Source organism: Astatotilapia calliptera, chromosome 16 (genome assembly GCF_964374335.1).
Source record: "Astatotilapia calliptera chromosome 16, fAstCal68.1, whole genome shotgun sequence".
Taxonomy (NCBI): Eukaryota; Metazoa; Chordata; class Actinopteri; order Cichliformes; family Cichlidae; genus Astatotilapia; species Astatotilapia calliptera.
Window position 1 is genome coordinate 7,889,652 of NC_137437.1, and position 24,421 is coordinate 7,914,072.

Here is a 24,421-nt window from a genome sequence, read left to right on the forward strand (position 1 = left end):
AGATAAGATCTCAGTGTTAAGGGCCCCACATTCTCCGGTAGTAAATCAAGCCCCAGTTTCCGAATGGTCAACGGTTTTTCAACAGTTTGAACCTGTGTCGTTCTCGACTTTAAATGAAATAATTAATAACCTGAGAAGCTCAAATTCTCTGCATGACATTATTCCTTCTCGTATCATTAAGGATGGATTGAATACAATCGGGTCCTGTATCTTATTTTTAACTCATCACTGTTATCTGGCTGTGTTCCGACTGTCTTTAAACATGCAGTCGTGCAACCTGTTATCAAGAAAAGCAGCCTTGATCATAACACTCTAGCAAATTACAGGCAGATTTCTAAACTCCCTTTCATGTCAAACATTTTAGAGAAAATAGTGCTTCAGCAACTACAGACCCATTTAGAGAGAAACGGTATAAGTGATAAATTCCAGTCTGGATTTTAAACCGCGTCACAGCACCGAAACTGCCCTACTAAGAGTCTTCAATGACCTCCTTCTAATCGCTGACTCCGGGCGCTCTGCGGTCTTAGTTCTATTAGATTTGACTTCAGCCTTTGACACGGTTGACCATGATATTCTTTTGGCAAGCTTAGAACAAGTAGCAGGCCTTAAAGGAAATGTTCTCTCATGGTTTAAATCATATTTTTCTGAGAGGTCGTTCTCTGTCATGATGGGAAAATATTCCTCTTCTTCTGCCCTTTGTTGCTGTGGTGTGCCCCAGGGCTCGGTACTGGGTCCTGTGTTGTTTTCTCTGTACATGTTGCCCTTGGGCTCCATTTTTGAAAAACATAATGTCTCTTTTCACTGCTATGCTGATGATATTCAAATCTACCTCCACTTGACTGGGGATGTTTCATCTTCACTACAGCTTCTGTTTGATTGTCTGAGGGATGTCAAAGACTGGTTATCACGTAACTCTCTTACTTTAAATGAAAAGAAGACAGAAATGATTGTTTTTGTTAGAAATATGCCTCTGGGGCAACTGACTGGTACACTTGGGCCTGTTGCTAACCACCTCACTGATGCTGCTAGGAATCTTGGAGTTTCCATGGATAGTTCCTTCAAACTAGATAAACAGGTGTCTACTGTGGTAAAAACCAGCTTCCACCAACTACGCCTAATTTCTAAGGCTAAACCTTATATACCACGCAACGATCTGGAGAAACTCATTCATGCTTTCATCACTTCAAGACTAGATTATTGTAATTCTCTCTACTTGGGCCTACAATCTTCCCTCCTTCAGCGATTGCAGCTGGTCCAAAATGCTGCAGCACGTCTCTTAACAGGCACTAGAAAGTATGATTCTATCACCCCTGTTCTGGCCAACTTACATTGGCTTCCTATTAAATATCGAATTGATTTTAAAATTTTATTGTTTACTTATAAAATCCTAAATAATATGGCACCTGACTACCTAGCTGATCTCCTCTGTCTGTATAGCCCTAAGAGAGCACTAAGATCATCGGGCCAACTGCTCTTAGTGCAACCTAGGTCTCTGCTGAAGACCAGAGGAGGCTGTGCCTTTGCCTTTGCCGCACCCAGGTTATGGAATATTCTTCCTCTTCATATTCGCGCATCAGATTCTATTCAATCTTTTAAATCACGTCTAAAAGCGTACTTGTTTAACCTGGCATTCAAGGCTAATTAGGGTAATTTACATCTGGCTTTGCATTTCGATTATGTAATTATTTTATATCTGTAATTTATATTTTATATTGTGATTTTTATCTGTATCATGATTTTACTGGAAAGCACTTTTGTGTACTTCAGCCTTTAAAATGTGCTATATAAATAAATTTTGATTGATTTTTTTTTTTTTTTTTTTTAAACAAATTACATTTTTAGGAATTTAATTAAGAGTAATTAAAATATCATTGTTCCCTATCAAGGTGTGGGGGCATGGGAGTGGGGACAGCTGGCTTGGGAATGCCTCTGGATCTGGATCTGGATAAGCAATTGAAAATGCATGGATGGAGTGATGGATGAAATGAGGAGCAGTGATAAATTTAGTGTGCAGACATCTGCAGCCTCGACATACTGCTGATAATCAGTTACTGTTACACTGTGTATTCTGACCTGATTTAAGCAGATAACACTAAACAAGATCACCATTACACTACACTGGGATGTCCACAACCTTTATGTAGAAATGTTATGTCTCATAAATCAAATAGACTGCCAGATTCCTAGAATCAGCACATGAAGCATTAATAAGGCAGACGGCAGAGAATTCGAGCCCTCGCGGTGACAAAAATATAATGTTGAAAAAATAGAACTTGCTACAAGTTCTCTGTCTACCCATTTGGAATGTAAAATATGAAAATAAAATCTCACTGTGCTCTTCGAAGTGTTAAAACACTGAGCTGAGCCGTCACAGCAGGCGTCACCTAAAACAGCTGGAAAGTGCTGCACAGCTCGCTGAGGGCAGAGGTCACCGCTTGAGCCTCTGTAACACCTGCTGTTCTCTTTTCTTTTTGCTCTGCTCTCACACATAGTTTATTATGACGTCGGCGTGCGGTTTTTGTTTTTACGCTGTAACAATAGCGACTTCAAATGCAGCATTGTGTCTCTGACTTGGTGAAGCACTTGCTGGTTTGCTTTGAGATTCGTGACACCACTTCTCAGTGTTTTCTTTAATTATGTCACTGAAGAAGTTTTAATGGTTTAGACTCTGCGACTGAATGTAGGGCTCTGGGTCATCTAAACCTATGACACAAACTCTTTGTGTGTGTTTCCGTTGGTGTTGTCTATTGATAATGTATTTCAAGTCTCTATAAGTGTGTAGTTTGTGTGTGTGTGAGAGTACGTGTGTAACACAGAGGCACACATAGATGTCAGTGTGTTTCTTGTCAACCTCGGGCGTGAATGAGTTTGCACTGACCTACATTGTGTTTCAGCAATTATACACACACATGTTGGGCTTTCTGTAGTCGTGGGGACCATAATTCCCTTGCCCCTCAGCTCAACACTGACCTTTATATAACATAAATTATAAATCCCCCGATCAGTTGGAGGGCGTATTTTAAAAGTGAGGAACAGCCAAAATGACCTCACTTCCCACATATGTCCTCGATCCTAAGTTATAAATCACATGTTGGTCCTCACAGAGATTTACAAGCATGCACACACTCTCTTTATACATACAGTACACATGTGAACTCACACATGTAGTTGCTGATGCATGCTGACACGTGCAGTCATGCAAACACACAGACACATTCTGCCAGCTTCTCTCGATAAAATGCTGACTGTGACATTCCAGCAGAAATCATAAAGGTTTTATTCATGTGTATGTCTGTTACTGTGAGGACTAGTTTTGACATTTCTCACTATTTTTGTGGTATTTCATTGATTTGCTGCAAACTAGGCTTCACAGATCAACTACAATTATTCACGTCATAAATTCATACTAAGTAGGGAGTTAGCCAAACGAGGTCCACCTGAGCATGACTGGGCAAGCAAGGCATGTAATAGAACATTTCTAGTCTGAAAAATCCTCATCCGTTTTATCAGCCCCACGTTCGTGTGATATTTCTCATTTCCAAGCTTCATTTTTCTGTCTGTGTCTGTGAGTAAAATGGTTGCACTCTGTGACTCCTGTCCTGAATCTGTCTCCTCTCTCCCCGCAGTCTGCAGACAAGGAGCGGGCGCTGGAGGAAACAAAGAGCTACACCACACAGTCTCTGGCCAGCGTCGCCTACCTCATCAACACGCTGGCCAACAATGTGCTGCAGATGCTGGACATCCAGGCCTCACAACTCCGCCGCATGGAGAGCTCCGTCAACCACATTTCACAGGTCTGCTGAACTTTGAATGTTCTCATTTCTTCTTAGAGGATTAAACAGCCGCTTTGTACGTGTGAGGGATGACGTTTAATGAAAATTCCTCCTCGCACTGCCTTTGTTATCCAAGTCAGGCGTCCAGAGGCACGCTGAAGGTTTCAAACTGTAAACATGATCTAAAATATGAAGTTTGTGAGCAGGAAGGCCCATATACAAAGACACTGGTACACACAATGCACAAAATTATACACACCCGCAAGAGGGCTCCTAAATGAAAGAACAGAACATGCAATCATGTATGAATGCATTTATGTTCAGCAGCCCAGGAGGAGTTTGTGTTTACAAATAGGAGGCAAATATGCAGAATGTTCAGCAGTAACATAGTGAAAAGAGGTCAAATTATTAGCAGAAAGTGGCGATGGTGGAGAAACTAGCCTTTTTTTTTTTCTGTACACACTATACTAAGATAAACAGGCTTTGATTGGTAATGTTTTTTTTAGGGTTCAGGGTTAAAGCATCAAACAATCTTTAAATCAGTATTTTTTATGATGGTGTATGCAATGAAAACAGACACAATGTTTATGGTGTCTCTGTAGAGAGAGTGTGCGGCTCCTCTTTGCTTTGAGTTTTATAATGAGCTTCAGCTCAGGGTTTGGCTGTCTGACTACAACTTCAAACCGCGTTTGTTTCACTCTATCGGCATAAGAACATCTTTTTCAGCAGCAGCAGGGAGCTGTTTTCAGAGAAGCGTTAAAAGGCCACTGTGCACTGTTCGGCTCTGTCTGTGAAGTGAAAAACACTTATACCTTTAAATGTTAATGGGTAATGTTGGAATCATGGAGACGGGGTGTTTTCGAACCAGGTTAATACTCTATGCAAACGTAATTCTGTGTACGATCACCGTCAAATCCACGAAGACTCTAAAATGTGATACCAGTGTTCCTGTTTCTCCTGCAGGGGTTCTTTTAATCTTGTTTACATGACTTACAGTAATATTGGATGCTATAGTAAATGAACAGTAATCACTATGTCCTGACTGTTGGAGGACAAAGAACACAGAGCTCTAATTTTGTTTCTGTCAGCTGCTTGGATGAATAAAACCACCTGTAAGTGTGATTGCACCCAACAGTGAAGTGAAAGTGTGTGGTGCTGCCAGGGATCCGATCAGGCTTACACAACACTCTGCACCCACACATCTCACACTGCAGCTGTGTCCAACTTATTCCTGTTCCTAGAAAAACTCTGAGCTGACACGTCGCTCAGTGCACTCTATTGAGAAAAGAGCTATTTTCATTCACTGAGTGTTTAAATCCTCAACAGTCTCTTCACAGAGCAACTCTGTGCTTTGAGGAATAATCGTAGTTTTCAGTGGTACAGGGGCTCCATTCTCCTCGTCGGACCTCCGAATAATTAGTATAATCGGAATGCTCTGTAAGCAGAAATAATGAGATGCTTCTGTCCCTGTTATATCGGGCCAGGCTGTGGTCGCATGTCATAATTGCCGCTTTCTGTTCTGTGAGACACAGTCACATCCGTTGTGTAGGCGAACGCTTCATGCGGTGAGGAATTGCACTGAGATGATCTTTAAAAAATCCATTTTGCATTTGCATGCTGCAGCGGCCGATAGGAGTCGTGGAAGGTGAGGCAGAGATGTCCCGGCGTGCTCGTAGCGCAGGCCGGATGCTCTGTTTTTATTGGCGTGGAAGTTCCTCATCTCTGCTCTAAAACAATCAAATACACTTTTACTGACCTTTGAAAAAACTGGCTACTACATAATATACTGCTGGAGAGTGTAATCTGTCATAATACAGCATAATTTATTAGTAGACTTCTACTTAGCCTGGGAAAAGCCATCGAGAAATGCAGACTGAGCCAAACAATTATCTCAACTTCACAGTGTGCAGATGACTCTCAAAGCTGTCACTACAATGTAGATTAACCTCGTTGGACTATAACTGCAAATAAATAAACCAACAAACCTCTTGACAAGAGGTGGGACTTACCCAACACCCCACACACACAATACTTCACTCACAATGCGATTGTGGGGATTTTTAGCATTTTGCGATATGCTGAGTATTGCAATAACACATATTGTTATTTATCACCTTTTCCAAAACAAATTTAAAAAATAAGAATGTTGGGCTTTAGCCTGGTTTTCGCATGCAGCATGACAATTTGAGTTTGTATTATGAGTCTAAATCTGCAAAATAATTAGGATAAGTTTAGTAGTGTAGTGGAATAAATGGCATTTCTCTCTTTAAGTATCCCCCTCCAGGCTGTAAGTGTCATTGTTCTGGAGAGAGGAGGCAGCTGCTGTCAGCCTGCAGCAAAGTTTCAAAACTTCATGTTTAAAAATTAAACAATCATTTTATCTACACACAGACAGCTCTCGTGTTAGCTTGTTCTTTATTCCATTGCACAGTCTGTGCTTAAAACAACCAGGTGGTACACAGGAGCACTTCTCTTCAACTTCTTTTAACAGGTTTCTTCATGGCTCTCCACCTGCCAAAGTTTTGAAAGCTGTTGTCATATCTAGAAAAACACTTTCCTTTAACCACTTGGGTTCTCTGTCTCGGCTGTGGCGCTGCAGTGTTTCTTCTGTGTATGTGTCAGAGAGGAGATGCCATAAACCTGTCATCAATCAATCAATCAATCTTTATTTCTAAAGCACTTTTCATACAGAAAAAATGTACCACAAAGTGCTTTACATAGTTAAAAGCAGCCCACCCCACCCTCCAACTCACTCCCCACACTCTCAATACACATATATCCCCCCACCCCCACCCACACACACATACACACACGCGCACACTTAAAGAGTAAAAATTGGGCTGGGCTCGCATGAGCCAAGTGAGGAAACATTATAACAGAGAGCCGTCTGCACCGGGAGCCGGTCACAGACCGCAGCCTCCGGGCTGGGCACACAGCAGGAGGGAGGCCAAGGAGCCCCCCAACCAGGCTGAGAGGACCCCAGAGACCCAGCAGCCACGGTCAATAGCAGCCCCGGTGCAGAGAGCGCCCTCCGAGGAAACACTGGAGATATGACACAATAGGATATATACAGGGTAAAATGATAAAATAAATAAGAACAGGATACAATATAAATATAAATATAAATAGAGTAAGAAGATTAAAAAATGAATAAGAATAAAATCTAAAAATATTAGGTAAATCCTAAATTAATAATAGAATGACAGGATAGAATAAATAAGCATAAAAAATAAATAAACGCTAAGTAAAAGCTAAATTAAAAAGGTGGGTCTTGAGCCTGTTCTTAAAAACATGTACGTTCTCTGCGGCCCTGAGCTCCTCCGGCAGGCTGTTCCACAGACGAGGACCATACCACTGAAAAGCTGCCTCTCCGTGAGTATGTGTCCTGACTTTAGGGACAATCAAAAGGCCAGTACCAGAGGACCTCAGGGTCCGTGAGGGTTCGTATGGTAAAAGCAGACCTGAGAGATAAGAAGGCCCAAGACCATTATGTGAGCATTAACTTCACTGTTTGGTCAGAAGCTGCTCGGGCTGATCTGCAAGGACACTGTGAACTCGGTGTCTGTTTATTTCTCTTACTGGCTGCATGCAGCTCATATAATTCAACTTCACTTGGACCACACATGGGACACAGTGGCCATGCAGCAGCTGTTTAAAACAATAAGAATTATTGTTTGCGAAATACATTGCAGCCTTCTGAGGGATTAAAGTAAAGACACGCGCTGCACGCTGTTGGAAGGCTGTGATTAATGGAGCACTAGAGCGAGCAGCGTATGATCAGTGTTTCCAGTAATAATTTTGAAGTGAAAGGAACATCCAGGACCAAAGCGATTCAGGACACCATCACTGTGGTGCACTTCTAATACACACAGGAGTGTACAGGTTTCTGTTCTAGACTAAAACATGTAATGAGTATGTCCCTCACTCAACAAGGGGAAATATGCTACATGAAGTTTGCACTTGCTTAAGAATGACGCTCATCATGCATCAACATCTTAATTAAACAAGAAGCTTAATTTAGCAGAGAAAAATGTTAATGTCAAAGTTTTAATCCTGAGTTATTTTTTTCAAAGCTCCCATTTAAACGTGATTGATTGTGATTGTTACCTCTGCCAAGGAGGTTATGTATTTGGTAAAACGCTGGATCCATGCTTTTTATTCCCTTTACAAACATGATAGCTGGAAAAGCTTTGAATGAATACTGATAGAACTTTGTAGGTGTGTAGAGTACGCTCATTGTAATAAATGGCTTGTATTTATATAGCGCTTTACTAGTCCCTAAGGACCCCAAAGTGCTTTACACATCCTGTCATCCACCCATTCACACACACAGTCACACACTGGTGATGGCAGCTACATTGTAGCCACAGCCACCCTGGGGCGCACTGACAGAGGCGAGGCTGCCGGACACTGGCGCCACCGGGCCCTCTGACCACCACCAGTAGGCAACGGGTGAAGTGTCTTGCCCAAGGACACAACGACCGAGACTGTCCAAGCCGGGGCTCGAATAGGGCTGAACGATATATCGCATTTGCGATAATATCGCGACATGATCAAGTGCAATTTTCTAACCGCAAAGGCTGCGATTATACTGCGATTATATTATACAATTCATGGGCTGCATCCTCCTGAGGCCGCATTTGTAGACCGATTACGTCACAGCGACGCGCCGAAGGCTGTCCAAATTACTACCATATCCCAGAATTCATAGCGCGGCCCAGCCAAACTCCAGTTTCCAACAATGGCGGCCGCTACTAAGTTTTAAAATTACTCATACTAATCTTTCTGGGTCACAAAATAAACTTTTAACATATTTTCAGGCGAGAAAGTAGTTGTGTAAACATCAAATATCTGCTCGGTTTATCAAGATATCCCATATTTGCAAAAGTGCTTCGACGTTTTCAGAGGCGTCTGCTACCCACCAGCTCGACAGCTAGCCGGGAGCTCGAGGGTTACTGATGCGGCCGAGAACGGCACAACTCCCGGCACATCATTTTCAGATCACCGCGGAGTTTCGCTGCTCGGGTTAAACGTAATATATAAGTCACTTAGACAACCTAAAAATGTTATTGTTGGGCTTTTTTCAGTGTTTTGTTTGTTCGTGAGTAAATCGGTTTGGCTGAGATTAAAGTTATTAGATTAGATAAAATAAAACTTTATTAATCCCCCGGGTGGGTTCCTCCTTGGTTTTCACACAGCTGACTAAACGTCAAACAGAAAACTTATTAAACAGAAGTATGAGACAGTCGAGAATTTACACCAGTGTCTGGTTATATTTTAGATAGCAAGAAGCAGACGGCCGAGTTTATTAAACTCCACCGAGACAGCGGTGACGCTAATCAGAAGGCTAGACCGTCCAATTTCACGCCTTTAAACTTTAAAGGCGTGTTTGTGTGTGTGTTTATACAATTGCTATTATGTTTGCACTTTATGTGTAATGTTACTGACTGCAGAGATCAGTAAGATGTGTGTATTTTTTATTTATTAGTTTTATTTATTTAATATTATTTTTTAATTGAATGACTGTCTAGTAGTTCACAGATGTTGAAAAACTGAGTGTGGTAAAGCCACAGATTTTTTTTATGTATATTTCTGCAATCTGCACATTGTACTGACTTTCATTTTAATGTTTACACCAGGGTTCCTTGTCAGCACTTTATGCTCAGATGTTTGTAAGCTAAAAATAAACTATTGTGTATGTTCAAATATACTGTTGTGATTGAAGAAGTTAAATAAAAATGTCAGTCATCAATTCATGCATCACCTCATGTCATCATAACAGAGGTCTGTCTTCCAGGAAAGAACAGTTTAAAATTAATGTAATATAGTATTGGCCATACTATATGATGTATTGCTTGTCTTTGTTTAATAATACAGAAGACAAATACCTTAAAAAATAATCGCATATCGCATCGCAATCGCAATATTGGGGCAAAAAATTGCAATTAGATTATTTTCCATAATCGTTCAGCCCTAGGCTCGAACCAGCAACCTTCCAATTACAAGGCGAACTCCCAACTCTTGAGCCACAATATTGTATTAAAGTTTTTCTCATATCCACCAAGGTTTTGAAGGTCAGCTTAAGGTTTATTGGTCAAAAATGGACAAAAAGCCTTAGAACTTAGAAGTCTTACAAGTGTCTTGTATGTTGTCAACGTATAGAAAGTGTCATATAAAAAATTTAAAATATGTCACATTTGACCTCTGACCTCTCCTTCAAGGTCAATAGAATTATCTGAAGGTCAAAGTGATAATAATAATTTATAGAGCTATTTTAAAAAGTTTCTTCTAACCTTTCCTTCTCATCAACCTCAGCTAAACTCACTGGTATTGCATTTATGTTGGTGCTACTAGCTTAAGCTGCGTCCACACCGGAGCAATTCATTTATATTCCACTTTTCAGTTTGGAGCACTGACACATTAAAATGAGTGCTATTTTTTTTTTTTTTTCTTAATTTGCTCGTCCTTCATTTTTCTTCTTCCAGACCGTTGACATTCACAAGGAGAAGGTAGCGAGGCGGGAGATCGGCATCCTGACCACCAATAAAAACACGTCTCGCGCTCATAAAATTGTAGCTCCAGCCAATCCAGAGAGGCCAGTGCGCTACATCAGGAAGCCCATCGACTACAGCGTCCTGGATGACATTGGCCATGGAGTCAAGGTAGGCAGAGTAATGAGGAGGGAATATAATAACATCCGTTTATATGAACTCGCATATTCAAGTGTTTATAAATGATTACACAGATTCTCATCCATGCACTCAAGCATGTGCATGTACCACCTTTTCTATTTTACTCTTCTTTTTTTATGTATTGCAAGCATTAGTAAACTCTTGAATGAATATCTCTGTACCAGGTTTGCATATCTATTAATAAGAAATCCATTTTTAAAAATCTCTTTAAAAAGAATTGGATAGAAATTGCATGTTTATGTGTATAACTGAGTGAGCCGCGGTTTTTCTCTAAGCATGTAGAGTGTGCACTTGTAAATAAATAGTTTTTATTTAGGATAAGTAGCAATAATTATCTAGGCATTGTGCTTTCACCATTATTTCTTTAACTGCACTCCTCCTCCTCACTTTTCTGTCCACCAGCTCTTCTTCATCTGTATTTCTGCCCTTTGTCTCTAATGGCTGCTGGTATTCGCATGGCACTGTTGCACTGTAACTAACCTTTAGACTACCCTGTCTCTTCTTTTCTCTTCTATTTGCTGTCATTGGCATATTAAGTGGTTGCTGAGGTTCAAGGTAAGGATGCACAAAACACCTACACAGATTAGAAGTGTGTGTGATAAATGAAGGAAATTGTGTAATGTGGAAAATGCCGTTAGAAAAGCAATAAATGCAGTAATGATCTAAGAAAGTGACTACTGTGCTATTACTGCAGTGGTCAACAAACCAAGCAGCAAAATATGCTAGAATCAGCTTCCTCTTCCTCCCTCTGTCTCTTTACACTCAGCCCCCTTTCTTCATGCCAATTTTCACCTGATCATAAAAATCTATTGAATGCTTAATAAGTTCTCATATAAAAATCATAGCAGCCTGGTTAATGAGTTCTGTGCCTTTCATAAATGTATTATTTAATGCACAGCCTGCCTGCTGTCCAACCGTGAAGTGACAGCTAGTGTTGGAACATGTTCGAATGAGTCCTGAAGGTCTTAAAGGACTTATAAATCATTCTACCCAGTATCATAGGACACGGTAGAGGTGGACTCTAGGACCTGATGTTTTAAAGCTGTTTCAGCACAATGGGGTGAGCTACACAGGGGTGATGTTGTTTTGGCTAGCTACTGATATGTTGGCTCTGTGAAAGGCCTGAGCTGAGCGCTGAGCATTAACACGGTTTGTTCTCACAGGTGAATGGTCAGCCGAACATGAAACTTGGAGCGGGTCTGTCTCGGTCCAACCCTCCCACACAAAAACCGCCCAGCCCTCCAAGGGCAGGCAAGGGCATCTTGGGGTATGTACACAGCCTAGCACCAACACTCCCACATGTGTATCTTCTTTCCCTTACTAGTATTCACCTTGTCTTATCCTTTGTGCTTCCATGGTTTAATATAAGTGAATGTTCTGTGTATTTATTGGAACTTGAGTATTTGTCTCAATTTTTTTTCTTAAATGTGTGAGTAGTATGGCCTCCATGGGATAAAATCCAATTTTGGAAAAGTTGTGACGCTGCGTAAAATGTAAACAAAAACAGAATGCATTTATTTGCAAATCTCATAACCCCATTTTTTTTTCTCAGTAGAACATATAAAACATAGCAGATGTTTAAACTGTGACCATTTTCTATTTCATGAAAAATATTAGAATAGAATAGCCTTTATTGTCATTGTACAGAGTACAACGAAATTGGAGAGCCACTCCCTTGGTGCAAGTTTCAATAATAAATATAAATGTAAAATATAAAAAGTACAAAAAAACAATCGTAAGTACTCAAACAATAGTATGTACAATATATACAGGATAGCAGCATTAATATAATGACAGTATGAATAGCAGCATAATATAATGACACTGACGGTATGGAATAGGTTCAATTGTTTTTGTGCTTATTTACTACGGTGATAGCTCTGGGAAAGAAGCTATCCCTGAATCTGTTTGTCCTGGTTTTATGTGACCTGTACCGTCGGCCTGACAGTAATAGTTCAAACAGTTGGTTGCTGGGGTGAGAGTGGTCCTTGATGATATTGCCAGCTCTGCTGAGGTACCGAGAGTTTGCAGTGACCTCCAGGCTGGGCAGAGAGCAGCCAGTGATCTTCTGGGCTGTGTTGATGACCCTCTGCAGTACTTTCCTGTTCGCAGCTGAGCACCCTGCATACCATGTTGTTATGCCGTACGTTAGGATGCTCTCTATGGTGGCTCTGTAAAATGTCACCAGCAGCCTCTCCTCCAGGTTGTTCCTCCTGAGCACTCTCAGAAAGTGGAGACGCTGCTGGGCCTTTTTAGCTCATTTTGGAAAAAAGTTGGGACGGGACCATGTTTACTTGTTTTCATTGTGTAGCAACCTCAACAGTCTGTAAACATCTGGGAACTGAGGAGACCAGCTGTTGTCCCATTCTTGTCTGAAAAAAGAAGATTTATTCATAACACACGTGAAAAGACCCAGGAAGACAGAGTTAACGATAAAAACGATAACAAAATAACACTGAGAACCGATAAAAACCCTGAAAACTATACATTTCACACCTGAGCCTCAACTCTCGCGGCCCGGTACCAAACGACTCACGGACCGGTACCGGTCCGAGGCCCGGGGGTTGGGGACCGCTGCTGTAAATGATGAAATACTCAAGTCTTTGTAATTTTACATTGAAGAAGATTATTTCGAAATACTAACCTCTGCCCGTCTTTTATTCCCAAGTATATTATTGACCTGTTGCCTAATTAGTTGAAAAATATTCCTCCTGTTTTTCCTTCTAATGCCACTAACTTGGAAAAGTAAATGATACCTTTAATGCCCCCTCACCCCCACCCCAATGTTTGGAGACATATTTAGTGATTCCATATTTTTCATGAAATGGTAAAATCTCCTTCATATGCTCCGTTGTGAATAAAATATTGGTTTGAAATTTGCAGATTGCTGCTTTCTGATTATTTGTGGTTTTTACACAGCATCCCAATTTCAATATAAATGGACTGATAAGATAAATCTGCTCTCACAGATGTGTTGTTTTCTGAACTGATTTTGAGATAAGTCGTGTGCATGTGTGAAACTGCTGCAGATTGTGTGTGTTTGTGTCTTGTGGAAGGATGGAGCGTCCTGCTGCAAGCTTATTACAGATTTGACCCGGCAGAAGGGAATGACACACACACACACACACACACGGTAAAATGCAGTGCTCAGAGGAATAACGTCATGCGTTGTGAAAGCTTGTTGTGTTCTCTCCCCTCAAACATCTAGGTCACCCAGCTGTAGCCCTCATTCTTTCTCTCTCCTTATCTCCTTATCTTCATCTCGATTTCACTCCTTCCTCTCTTTTTTTTTTAACTTTCTCATTCCTTATTCCTTATTTATTCCCGTTGTCTTACTTTCTCTGGGTCCAGCTTTCTTGAGTAAATATTGGGTCTTGAACAGTCCGCAGATGCTGTCTTCCTATCACTTTCCATGCTGCTTAGGTGTGCTGAATTAGCTAGCACAATACACATAAGTCTATATACCATAGACAATATAAAAGATGGATGTAACCACTGTTATGTTGGCTGTCGATTTTGACCCAACATTTTGAGGCTTTAGCGTAAGAGTTTGGACCTTCCACCATGCTGGTACTTCTGAGCCAGAAGTTCTTGTATTTGGATTAAAAGGATGGAGTGCTTACTAGCTAATTAGTAGCTAACGCTAGGCAGCATTGTGAATACAGCCAGAGACAGTATAAAAGACGGCTGTAGCAACTATGAGATTCACATGAGCATCTTGACCTGACGTCACCCTCTTGGTATTGTGATACTTGACAACCAAGGTGTGGATGTTAACAGGAAACCACACACTAACTGGCTAACGAGTTGTCAGTCACATGTTGCTAACCAATAAGTATTTCCTGGATAATCCTACTTTCTAAACCTCTTTTGGTTGATTTCTCCACGGACTTCTATAGGACCATTAGCCTTTTTCTAACCACAGGTATCATCCGCTGGTGGCCAAAAAAAGGGATGCAGGTTTGTATTTATGTATTTACTGGCTTCACTTTTGGAAGCTACAGCCATGTAAAATCGAATTCACCAAAAGAGAACCACAAGCTTCTTGGAATGTCCACATCAGTTACTAAGTGATAATGGTGGGTAAATTCCATGAAAATGCTCCAAAAGGCACCAACAGCAATAACAAACCTAAGAGCTCCAGGTCAGTGACTCCGGTTAGAGGAGCTAACTTACGTGCTGCTGCATTACCTTATTACAATATTTATTGCAATACTTTGATTGTCTGTGTGCAGCAGGTAGGCTGATAGGTGGCCTCATTCAGTCTGTGTTGTCTGCTGCGTTGCTTCCTATTTCCTGTAACCTGCTGATCAGCCACCTGTTGTACCATGTTGAACAGCACGGCAGGATTTTTTCCCTGCTGAAAGAGCCCCGACTAGCCAAAGATTATCACAAGACTGCAAACAACCCGTAATGCAACACAGTCTTACAATGTTGCGCTACTGCAGTCTCATTTCATAAGCAACACAGAAGTTAGGAATAGGTAGTTGTCTAGTTCTCTGTTATTTAAATAATTCTACTTTTTAAACCTAACGTCCACAAGTCTGACATTTGGTGCAGTATGACAACAAATAAGATGAGAAAGTGTTTGCGTTCCCTAAGGATGAGGGAGCAGAAGCAGCTCAGCACTTGGCTGGAACTTTGAGTTGACTGGAGCTTTGGTGCACAAGCCAAATGTCTGTACACACACACACTCTAACACACACACACACTCTAACACAAACATGCGTGGAGAGACGAGGAACAAATCACAGCAGTGAGCTGGCGTAATGCTGTAATCAACAGGCCTTCTGACGACTCACACTCACATAAATAACAACCCAGACGATTCAGAGAGTTTTCACCGTCTAAGTTTGACTGTTCTTTCTTTAGCACCAGTGTTAATCGGATTGGATTAACACTGCGCGCTTTAAACTTGGTGAAATAACAGAATCCTTTGCAGGCAGAATAGATGGGATAAATGGGAAACCCCAATAGAAAGTCCAAATAAATGGCTGTAAATCTGCTTGGAAATCATGCAGTCTTTTTCTTTGCTTACAGTGATAACTGCTGGTGCATTACATGACTCATAGGTTGTTGAAATATTGGATGTAACTGTGTAATTATTCGTGAGGAGGAGTTAACCAGGTGGACACTGTGCCTGCTTTGTGTTATGTGTATGCAGTAAGTGACATTTATTGTGCTGATCCATTGCTTCACTCTGATTTTGGTCAGTTTTTTGTTTTCCTCTGTTGGCGTTCACTCGTCCTTATTCTCTACATACAGCTCTGTGACGTGGGAGGAATTTTATTTCTCTAAAAATACACACTGGCCTTTGAACATGACCTTTACCGATTTTATTCTTTTTGTTCCACAGCAGGAAGGAGGCTATAGCTAGCTCACTTGCAGAATTAAGGTGTACTTGCATATCAATACTGATGCTTTAAGTGTGCTTGTGGCTATTTAATGTTACTTTCAGGAGCGATCCTTTGTCGCCAGAATCAAGTTTGTCTCCCCATTAACCCTGTCTTCACCCTTACGTTTTGCATGTACAGGAAGAACTCCCCCTACAGGACACTGGAGCCTGTGCGCCCCCCTGTTGTACCCAATGATTATGTCTCCAGCCCTACCAGAAACAATATGGCAGGGGGACAGCTTCCAAGTCCGGCCCGCACCGCTACCCTCAACCATCGACCCCGAACATACAGGTAGCCGGGTCAGTGGGTAAACGTGGCCTGCCAGAATGGGATTCAGAGCTTTTCCTTTTCCCTGCTGAAATTCTTTTGCATCTCTGATAAAACTTTGAAAAACTTTAAAATCACTGCTGGGTTTTTTGTTGTTGTTTTTTTGTTTAGACATATTTTTCATTTCAGCCTGCTTAAAAAGCTAAAGGAGAGATTGTTTTCTCTCTCATCCTCACGCAGTGTGTTTTAGTTCATGCTTCCATTCTTGGTCATTTACAGCTGATCTAATTGGCTTGCACGGTGACTAAACATATTTCAGAACACCTGGAGAGTCATTTTTCAGTTCAAGACAAAATGTATCCTGCAGAAAACATTCCCAGCTTTTAACTTCATCAACAAAATAAAATACAGGGAGAAAGATTTCAATATCACACTACAGCTATAGCCGTACAGCCACAAAATCAAAGAATTGGCCTTTAAAAAGTCTTGATCAACGTTAGAAGCTTAAATCTGAACATCTAATGAAATCTGCTATAAAACGTCGCTCCAGATACTGACAAACAAATGCATATTTCATGCGGCACTGCAGAAATACAGTCTTGTACAAAAGTGGTCACGTTCCTCTAGGCCTCTGTAATCGTTCACCTGCTCTGGCTTCTCTGCTGCTGTCCAGTGTTTCCTCTGTGGATTTGCTCAGCAATCACGCTCAGGGAGTACATGCTTGTTATGGTTCATTTCAAATACACTGTTCATTGCTAAAAGGATTTTATGTAGTTATTTTATTAACCTAATCATACGTGTTAGTGTTACTGCTGAGAGAACACAGAGGACTCACAGAACTAACTTTCTGTTTACACCCTCACAGCATCAACTAACTGATTTTATTCTTTCATTCATTTTCAGCTTGTAGTTTTCTTTTGTCTCCTCTGCAGTTTATGTAGCTGTTGGTGTCCTGGATGGGAGAGAGAGGCAAATACTTTGAAAGCAGAGCTTTGAATTTTGCATTCGCAAATAAATGTTTAAGTCTTTGACAGTGTTTACATGTTAATCTCACAGACAGCATAAAAGATGGACGTAGCCACCATGTCACCACCTTTCAGGCTCCTGGTAGCATTTTAGCCATCTGTGTGTTTTATACTCTTCATACTCTTCATATGTGATAAAAAAGTATGACCAGTTAAGGGCTGGACCAGACTCTCACTTTCCAATAACGTGATTGACAGGTGCGTAGCCAATGAACATAATCCTCTTTTCTGACACTTGGAAAAGTCATAAATGTTACAAAAAGAGTTTCATCATGAACTAGTCATTGAGCCACAGAGCAATAGAGATGTATGGTGGTTTTCTTGTAGATTTCTGTACAACCAGTATGCTTTCTGCAAACACAAGAGTTTCCCTCTGTAAAAAGAATGCAGGTTCACTTTTTTAGACCCAGAATTTACGTTCTTGTTATGCTGTCTGTGGTTGCTCTAAAAGGCACCCTTTGCAGTAATTGTGCAGCGCTGATGTAGCATTTTAAAAATGAATAAACAAAAGTATAGATTATTTAGAGCCCTGTTTTGTCCAATCACAGCTCTGCCTCAAACTATTCTCAAGTCCTTCCCATCCAGTCACCACCTTCAACTCAGTCACTCTAAAACTGATCAGATTGCATGTGCTGTGTTTATGGTTTCATTGCTCCTGTGATGATGTTAGCTCTCTCTCATTCTGCTGCTGTTTGCTCTGCTGTTTCTTGTCTTTGCACTTTTCTTTTCATCTTCATCAGCGAGCCATCCTCTGCCCCTGCTGCCTTTGCCTTTAATATTTGTTTGCTTTTATCTGTTGCTCTCTTTGTGCCTTTTGAAAAATCATGACTGAGTAAGCAGTCAGTCAGCGTTTCATATCCACTTTTTTTTTTAAATTGTTTACATTTTCTGAAGTGTAAAAATAGAGCTGTTTTTTTTGTTGATTGTGTAATTTTGGAAAACGGTGAAATACTACACATCAAGTTTTCTTGGTCTCCAAGTTCAGAGGTCTTTTTTATTTGTAAACATGATATTAACAATGTTATAAAGCAAAAAAAATAAGTTCCTCACAGCAGAATTACTCAACAGCCTTGCTGCTCATTAAATCCAGTTCCAGGTTGTGAGGCTGAGAAATCAGCTCATATCAAATCTTTTGTTTCAGTTCATTAATTCTTATTAGCAAAGACGAGCGTGTACAAAACATCCAGTTAGAGGCTGATGCCATGTGACTCCTGTTTGCTGCTTTATTAGCGTTCGTGTTGTAAATGACTTGCCAGGCCAGACGGCGTAGTGTAAGAGGGCGAAGGCTGGAAGCAAGAAAGAATAAAGTAGAAAAAATAATATGAATATGAAACTATATTGGACCTTTATTATTGGCGGGCTGATATTAGCTATTTGCATTTATAATGGCTGGAAAATTAAAGGTAATAAAAGCAGCTGCTTAGTGTAAATTATTGAGATTTAAGGTAACGCTTTGGCCCCACAACAACTGATTTGGAACTGAACAGAGACCAAAAAAACTATGTAAAAAATGGTAATTGAAAAATGACTAAAAATAAATAACGTAAATATGATTTCTGTCCTTTATTCCTTTCTGGCTCATTTGTGACCGTATCACAGGCCAGACTTTGGAAATCACTCATTTAAACGATGTGTTTCCTGCATTCACTGCTGAGCCAAATGTAGGCTTGCTGCAGGCCATGTGTGCCCAGCTGCCATCGTGCAGGAGACAGCTCAACTCCTTTTTATCTGTGTAGTGTCAATTTATTCTCTCATCAAAAGCTGATTTCATTTCAAAGTTGAAACTGTTTTGTTTCATTGTTGAAGCATCCTGGTAATACGACTTTTGGTCATTTTAATTGTGACCTGTCTCACTCTCTTCTCTTTGCCCTCACCCCCCAACTTGTCACTTGGCTGCCCCTCCCTTCCTGTTAAAAGGGAGTCCTTAAACCGAAACCTGAATGTTTGTAGGGCTTTCCACACAGAGAGAGCAATGTCCTATCACACAGTTTACACCAATAAATGTTTAAAGACATACTTGGTGTACATTTGCTATAGTCTCTCCTTATACAGTGGGGCAAAAAAGTATTTAGTCAGCCACCGATTGTGCAAGTTCCCCCACCTAAAATGATGACAGAGGTCAGTAATTTGCACCAGAGGTACACTTCAACTGTGAGAGACAGAATGTGAAAAAAAAATCCATGAATCCACATGGTAGGATTTGTAAAGAATTTATTCGTAAATCAGGGTGGAAAATAAGTATTTGGTCACCTCAAACAAGGAAAATCTCTGGCTCTCACAGACCTGTAACGTCTTCTGTAAGACGCTTTTCTGTCCCCCACTCGTTACCTGTATGAATGGCACCTGTTTGAACTCATCATCTGTATAAAAGACACCTGTCCACAGCCTCAAACAGTCAGACTCCAAACTCCGCCATGGCCAAGACCAAAGAGCTTTCGAAGGATACCAGGAAAAGTATTGTAGACCTGCACCAGACTGGGAAGAGTGAATCTACAATAGGCAAGCAGCTTGGTGTGAAAAAATCAACTGTGGGAGCAATCATCAGAAAATGGAAGACATACAAGACCACTGATAATCTCCCTCGATCTGGGGCTCCACGCAAGATCTCATCCCGTGGGGTCAAAATGATCATGAGAACGGTGAGCAAAGATCCCAGAACCACACGGGGGGACCTGGTGAATGACCTGCAGAGAGCTGGGACCAAAGTAACAAAGGTCACCATCAGTAACACACTACAACGGCAGGGAATCAAATCCCGCAGTGCCAGACGTGTTCCGCTGCTGAAGCCAGTGCATGTCCAGGCCCGTCTGAAGTTTGCCAGAGAGCACATGGATGATACAGCAGAGGATTGGGAGGATGTCATGTGGTCAGATGAAACCAAAGTAGAACTTTTTGGTATAAACTCAACTCGTCGTGTTTGGAGGAAGAAGAATACTGAGTTGCATCCCAAGAACACCATACCTACTGTGAAGCATGGGGGTGGAAACATCATGCTATGGGGCTGTTTTTCTGCCAAGGGGACAGGACGACTGATCCGTGTTAAGGACAGAATGAATGGGGCCATGTATCGTGATATTTTGAGCCCAAACCTCCTTCCATCAGTGAGAACTTTGAAGATGGAACGAGGCTGGGTCTTCCAACATGACAATGATCCAAAACACACCGCCCGGGCAACAAAGGAGTGGCTCCGTAAGAAGCATTTGAAAGTACTGGAGTGGCCTAGCCAGTCTCCAGACCTCAACCCCATAGAAAATCTGTGGCGGGAGTTGAAAGTCCGTGTTGCTCGGCGACAGCCCCAAAACATCACTGCTCTCGAGAAGATCTGCATGGAGGAATGGGCCAAAATACCAGCTACTGTGTGTGCAAACCTGGTAAAGACCTATAGTAAACGTTTGACCTCTGTTATTGCCAACAAAGGTTATGTTGCAAAGTATTGAGTTGTATTTTTGTTATTGACCAAATACTTATTTTCCACCCTGATTTACAAATAAATTCTTTACAAATCCTACCATGTGGATTCATGGATTTTTTTTTCACATTCTGTCTCTCACAGTTGAAGTGTACCTCTGGTGCAAATTACTGGCCTCTGTCATCATTTTAGGTGGGGGAACTTGCACAATCGGTTGCTGACTAAATACTTTTTTGCCCCACTGTAGGTCGTCTTTAAGTGTAGCCAAAATTAGTGGGGGGGTTATGACTTTCATGAGCCAAGTCAAAGAGCTTTATGACCTGTTTGAGAAATTGCTGTTTTGTTTCCATGCGTGCCATAGATAATCTTATCCTATTGGTCACAGAACCTGCTGTAGTACTGGTGGTGAGGTGGGACATTTGACATTCATTTCAATGCTTTTTCAGCTTGAATGCTTTTATCAGAGGAGTCATGAAATAAAGGTTTGATAGGAGATTACTTGGCCTTGCAGCTCAGTGATTCTGGTATTTTACCCATTTCTAACTGAATCCAAGGTGGAACACATCCCTATGCAGGACCCTGACTTCCCCCACTCTGTGTGTGTGTGTGTGTGTGTGTGTGTGTGTGTGTGTGTGTGTGTGTGTGTGTGTGTGCGCAGTGGTAGCAGTGGAGGCAGCCATCCCAGCAGCAGCAGTCGGAGCAGCAGTAGAGAGAACAGCGGCAGCGGCAGCGTGGGCATTCCCATTGCTGTGCCCACACCCTCCCCACCCTCCACATTCCCGGGTAACACACAGAAATATACACGTCTGTGCTACACACCTGCCCACCATTCCTCCAATTCTAACTGGACTCTTTGTACTATTAAGATTTTATATTTTAAAGTCCTTCTAAAGTTATAAACTATATAAACAGCTTAATTTTTGTGTGTAATTTCTGTGCTTGAAATTCAGCTCCCCCTGCTGTTTGTGCTTTGTCACTCACTCCCTCCTATAACCTTATTTCCTAACTCCTTCCTCCTTTCCATCCTTCCTTTTCTTCTGCCTGAAGTTTCCCCGACTGCCGGACCTGCTAGCTCATCCTCTACCGCCCCTAACTCTTCCCCTTCCCCGTCCCCAACTCCTTCCTCTTTCTCCTCCTCCTCCTCCACCACAACCTTAACACAACCCAACGCACCTCTGCCGCCGAGCTCACCTTCTCAACATGCCAACTCACCTTCCCAAGCAAACTCTCAAGCGAATGCGGCAAACGCCGGCACCTCCCCCCCTCTAAATCTTCCACAAGCACATCCGAAGTCCAATCGGAGCTGCTTCCCCCTGCCCCTCCCCCTCCACTTTCCTCCTCCTCCTCTTCTTCATCACCCACTGAAGGTGAGTTTTCAGGGACACCTCTGCTCTCCAAACATCACCAAGTCCTCCTTTTTTCTCTCTGTTAATCTTTAACTAATCTTTAAGTCTTTCCTTCATGTTTAACACAGAAAATTAAAATGGAATTGAATCACTGATTGATTGATACGCAGTGTATTAAGAAAATATGAGTTTATAACGTTGCCCCTCTTTGCTGGTCAGGCCCTATTGTCCCTCAGTTCTACAGTATGAACCGGCCTCAGCCTCGACAGCAAACCCCACAGGTGGGGGGGTCACTGCCTTACCGCCGCCCCCCATCGGTGACTGGTCAGCCAATTACAACCCAGAATCAGGTCAATGGCGGTCCCTACTACAACCAGAGCCCAGGTATGCAGTATAAAAGCAGCCACCAGTCACTCCACTCCCACATTGAGAAAGTTTGGTAAAAGTTTTGTCTTTTGTGCTTGCAGCCTCTCCCCCGCCCCCCTCCCTGCTCCAGTTCACCCCTCAGCTTCCTCTGATGGGGTTTGTAGCTCGAGTTCAGGAGTCCAGTGAGTATTAATCTGGATTCTTTTTCAGTAATTTATCAGAGAAATGTTTCTGCACATCATTTTTCTCTTGAACATCTGTGTGTCAAAACGGATGACATCATCAGCTTTTAAGCCCAGATTCAGTTCAGCTTGTATAAAGTATCCCCAACCTCCAGTTTCAGACGCCCCCCCTCCCTCGCAGCCTGCCACTGAGAACCAAGTAGCGCACGAGGAGGCCCTGCCCACTCCTCAGCCAGCTGAGGATGGGCATGAAGAGGAGGACTCAGCAGTAGTGGAGTATAACGACCCGTATGCTGAAGAAGACCCACCGTGGGCCCCCAGGAACTACTTAGAGAAAGGTACACCACAGAAATACACAGAGGCAACAAAGTACTTGCAGTTTGCATTGTTTATGAGGTTGTGTTAGATCACTCCATCAGTGTTCCTTGAATTAGTTGCTCATATATGTAGCCTTAAACTGTGTCTCCGGGTAGAATAACACAACTTGGATTTAAGGTTGTCTACCCGGAAAACCTAATTCCCAAAGTCCCCCAAAAATCTTAAGTCAGGTATTGATGTCTTTTATACTCATTAATTGCTTTGGATATTATTGGATTAGTTGTTGCATTAATCACAGGGGTGAGCAGTTTTTTAGTTTCCATTTGTGCGTAAAAACTGAAATGCATGCAATTACATTTACTGCACTGCTTCTGGTGAAATGACTGAACCTTCTGCTGTTTAGTAATCATATATTGGTGTGTTTGTCGCCCTCCAGTGGTGGCCATCTACGACTACACGGCCGACAAGGAGGACGAGCTGTCGTTCCAAGAAGGAGCGATCATATACGTCATCAAGAAGAACGAGGACGGGTGGTTTGAAGGAGTGATGAACTCGACCACCGGTCTCTTCCCTGGAAACTACGTAGAGTCCATCATGCACTACGCTGACTGAGCCAAACGTGTCTGTAATCACAGCTGCGGTCAAGAACTAGAAGGGAAAATGTGACCCTGTTCCACGTTGCCATTTGTCTCCTTAAATTCACACTAATTGGTCACAAGAAAGTCAGAGCTTGTGAAAACAAAACGACCACTTAATCAATAACAGGCTTTACCTTAGTGCTTTAGGACTAAGAGGGGTTTCAGGTGTGAGATATTCATTTAAAAACACCTGAGACCTGTCTACCTGCAAGTAAAAAGTCAGTAAAGTTCTTTGGGTATCTTCTTTTCAACCCCGTGTAATTCAAAGAAATTATGAAATGCGGTGCTTTCCAGCCACACAACAGCTGTTTCTCTGAAGAATGACTACACACATTTTAGAAAAGAACGTTTAAGTGGGACCTGATGGTACAGGTGTTGCCACACATTCAGGGTGTGTCTCGGTCATACAAATGTGTGTATGCTGCAGAAGTGATAATTGTCCTAATAATCTAAGTCCTACTAATCAAAAGAAATGACTGCACCCAGAAGATCAAGACATGAGTAGGACACATTTGATTTTGTTTTTTTTAATCACAAGAAATTGATTTTAAGATGTTGACATAAGAAATTTGTTCTCTTGCAACACATGTTGTGCAGAACTTTTTTCCATTTCTCATACAGATGTGAAACCATTTAGTATGTAAGTGTGGTTAAATGTTATAAATCATAGACATGATCACAGCAGAGTGATTCTTATAATAGTAGAGCTGAAAATCTAGACATAAGCCAGTGATGTTGATTCAAATGGACACTGTAGTGTGGAACTGTTAAAAGCTAATCCTGCGTGACTTTTAATGGTGCCAATCTCCAAAAAAAAAAAAAAAAACAATCCTAAGAGCCTTATGAGGTGAAAGAAGGAGTTCTCTGAGGGAGGAGTCTTGGGGATAAACTTGAGATGAAGGAAACGATAAAAGAAAACACTACAGGTCAGAAAGGTTTTTATGTTAAACAAAGCGAACAGCACAAAGATCTTCAGTGACACTAAACTCAGTGAAGTTGTGTGAGTGAC

The 24,421-nt window shown here is 41.6% G+C and overlaps 1 pseudogene across 1 annotated transcript in view; it reads left to right on the plus strand.

Moving 5' to 3' along the window:
* LOC113007692 (abl interactor 2-like) overlaps nucleotides 1-24,088 on the plus strand; it is a 46,970-nt pseudogene extending 22,882 nt beyond the window's left edge. The window contains exons 2-12 of the transcript XR_013902496.1: nucleotides 3,627-3,794; nucleotides 10,259-10,435; nucleotides 11,003-11,020; nucleotides 11,629-11,732; nucleotides 16,000-16,152; nucleotides 21,221-21,345; nucleotides 21,610-21,929; nucleotides 22,128-22,292; nucleotides 22,376-22,456; nucleotides 22,612-22,794; nucleotides 23,211-24,088. The product of XR_013902496.1 is annotated as an abl interactor 2-like (transcript). The remainder of the gene's footprint in view (nucleotides 1-3,626; nucleotides 3,795-10,258; nucleotides 10,436-11,002; nucleotides 11,021-11,628; nucleotides 11,733-15,999; nucleotides 16,153-21,220; nucleotides 21,346-21,609; nucleotides 21,930-22,127; nucleotides 22,293-22,375; nucleotides 22,457-22,611; nucleotides 22,795-23,210) is intronic.
* Nucleotides 24,089-24,421: the final 333 nt, after the last annotated feature.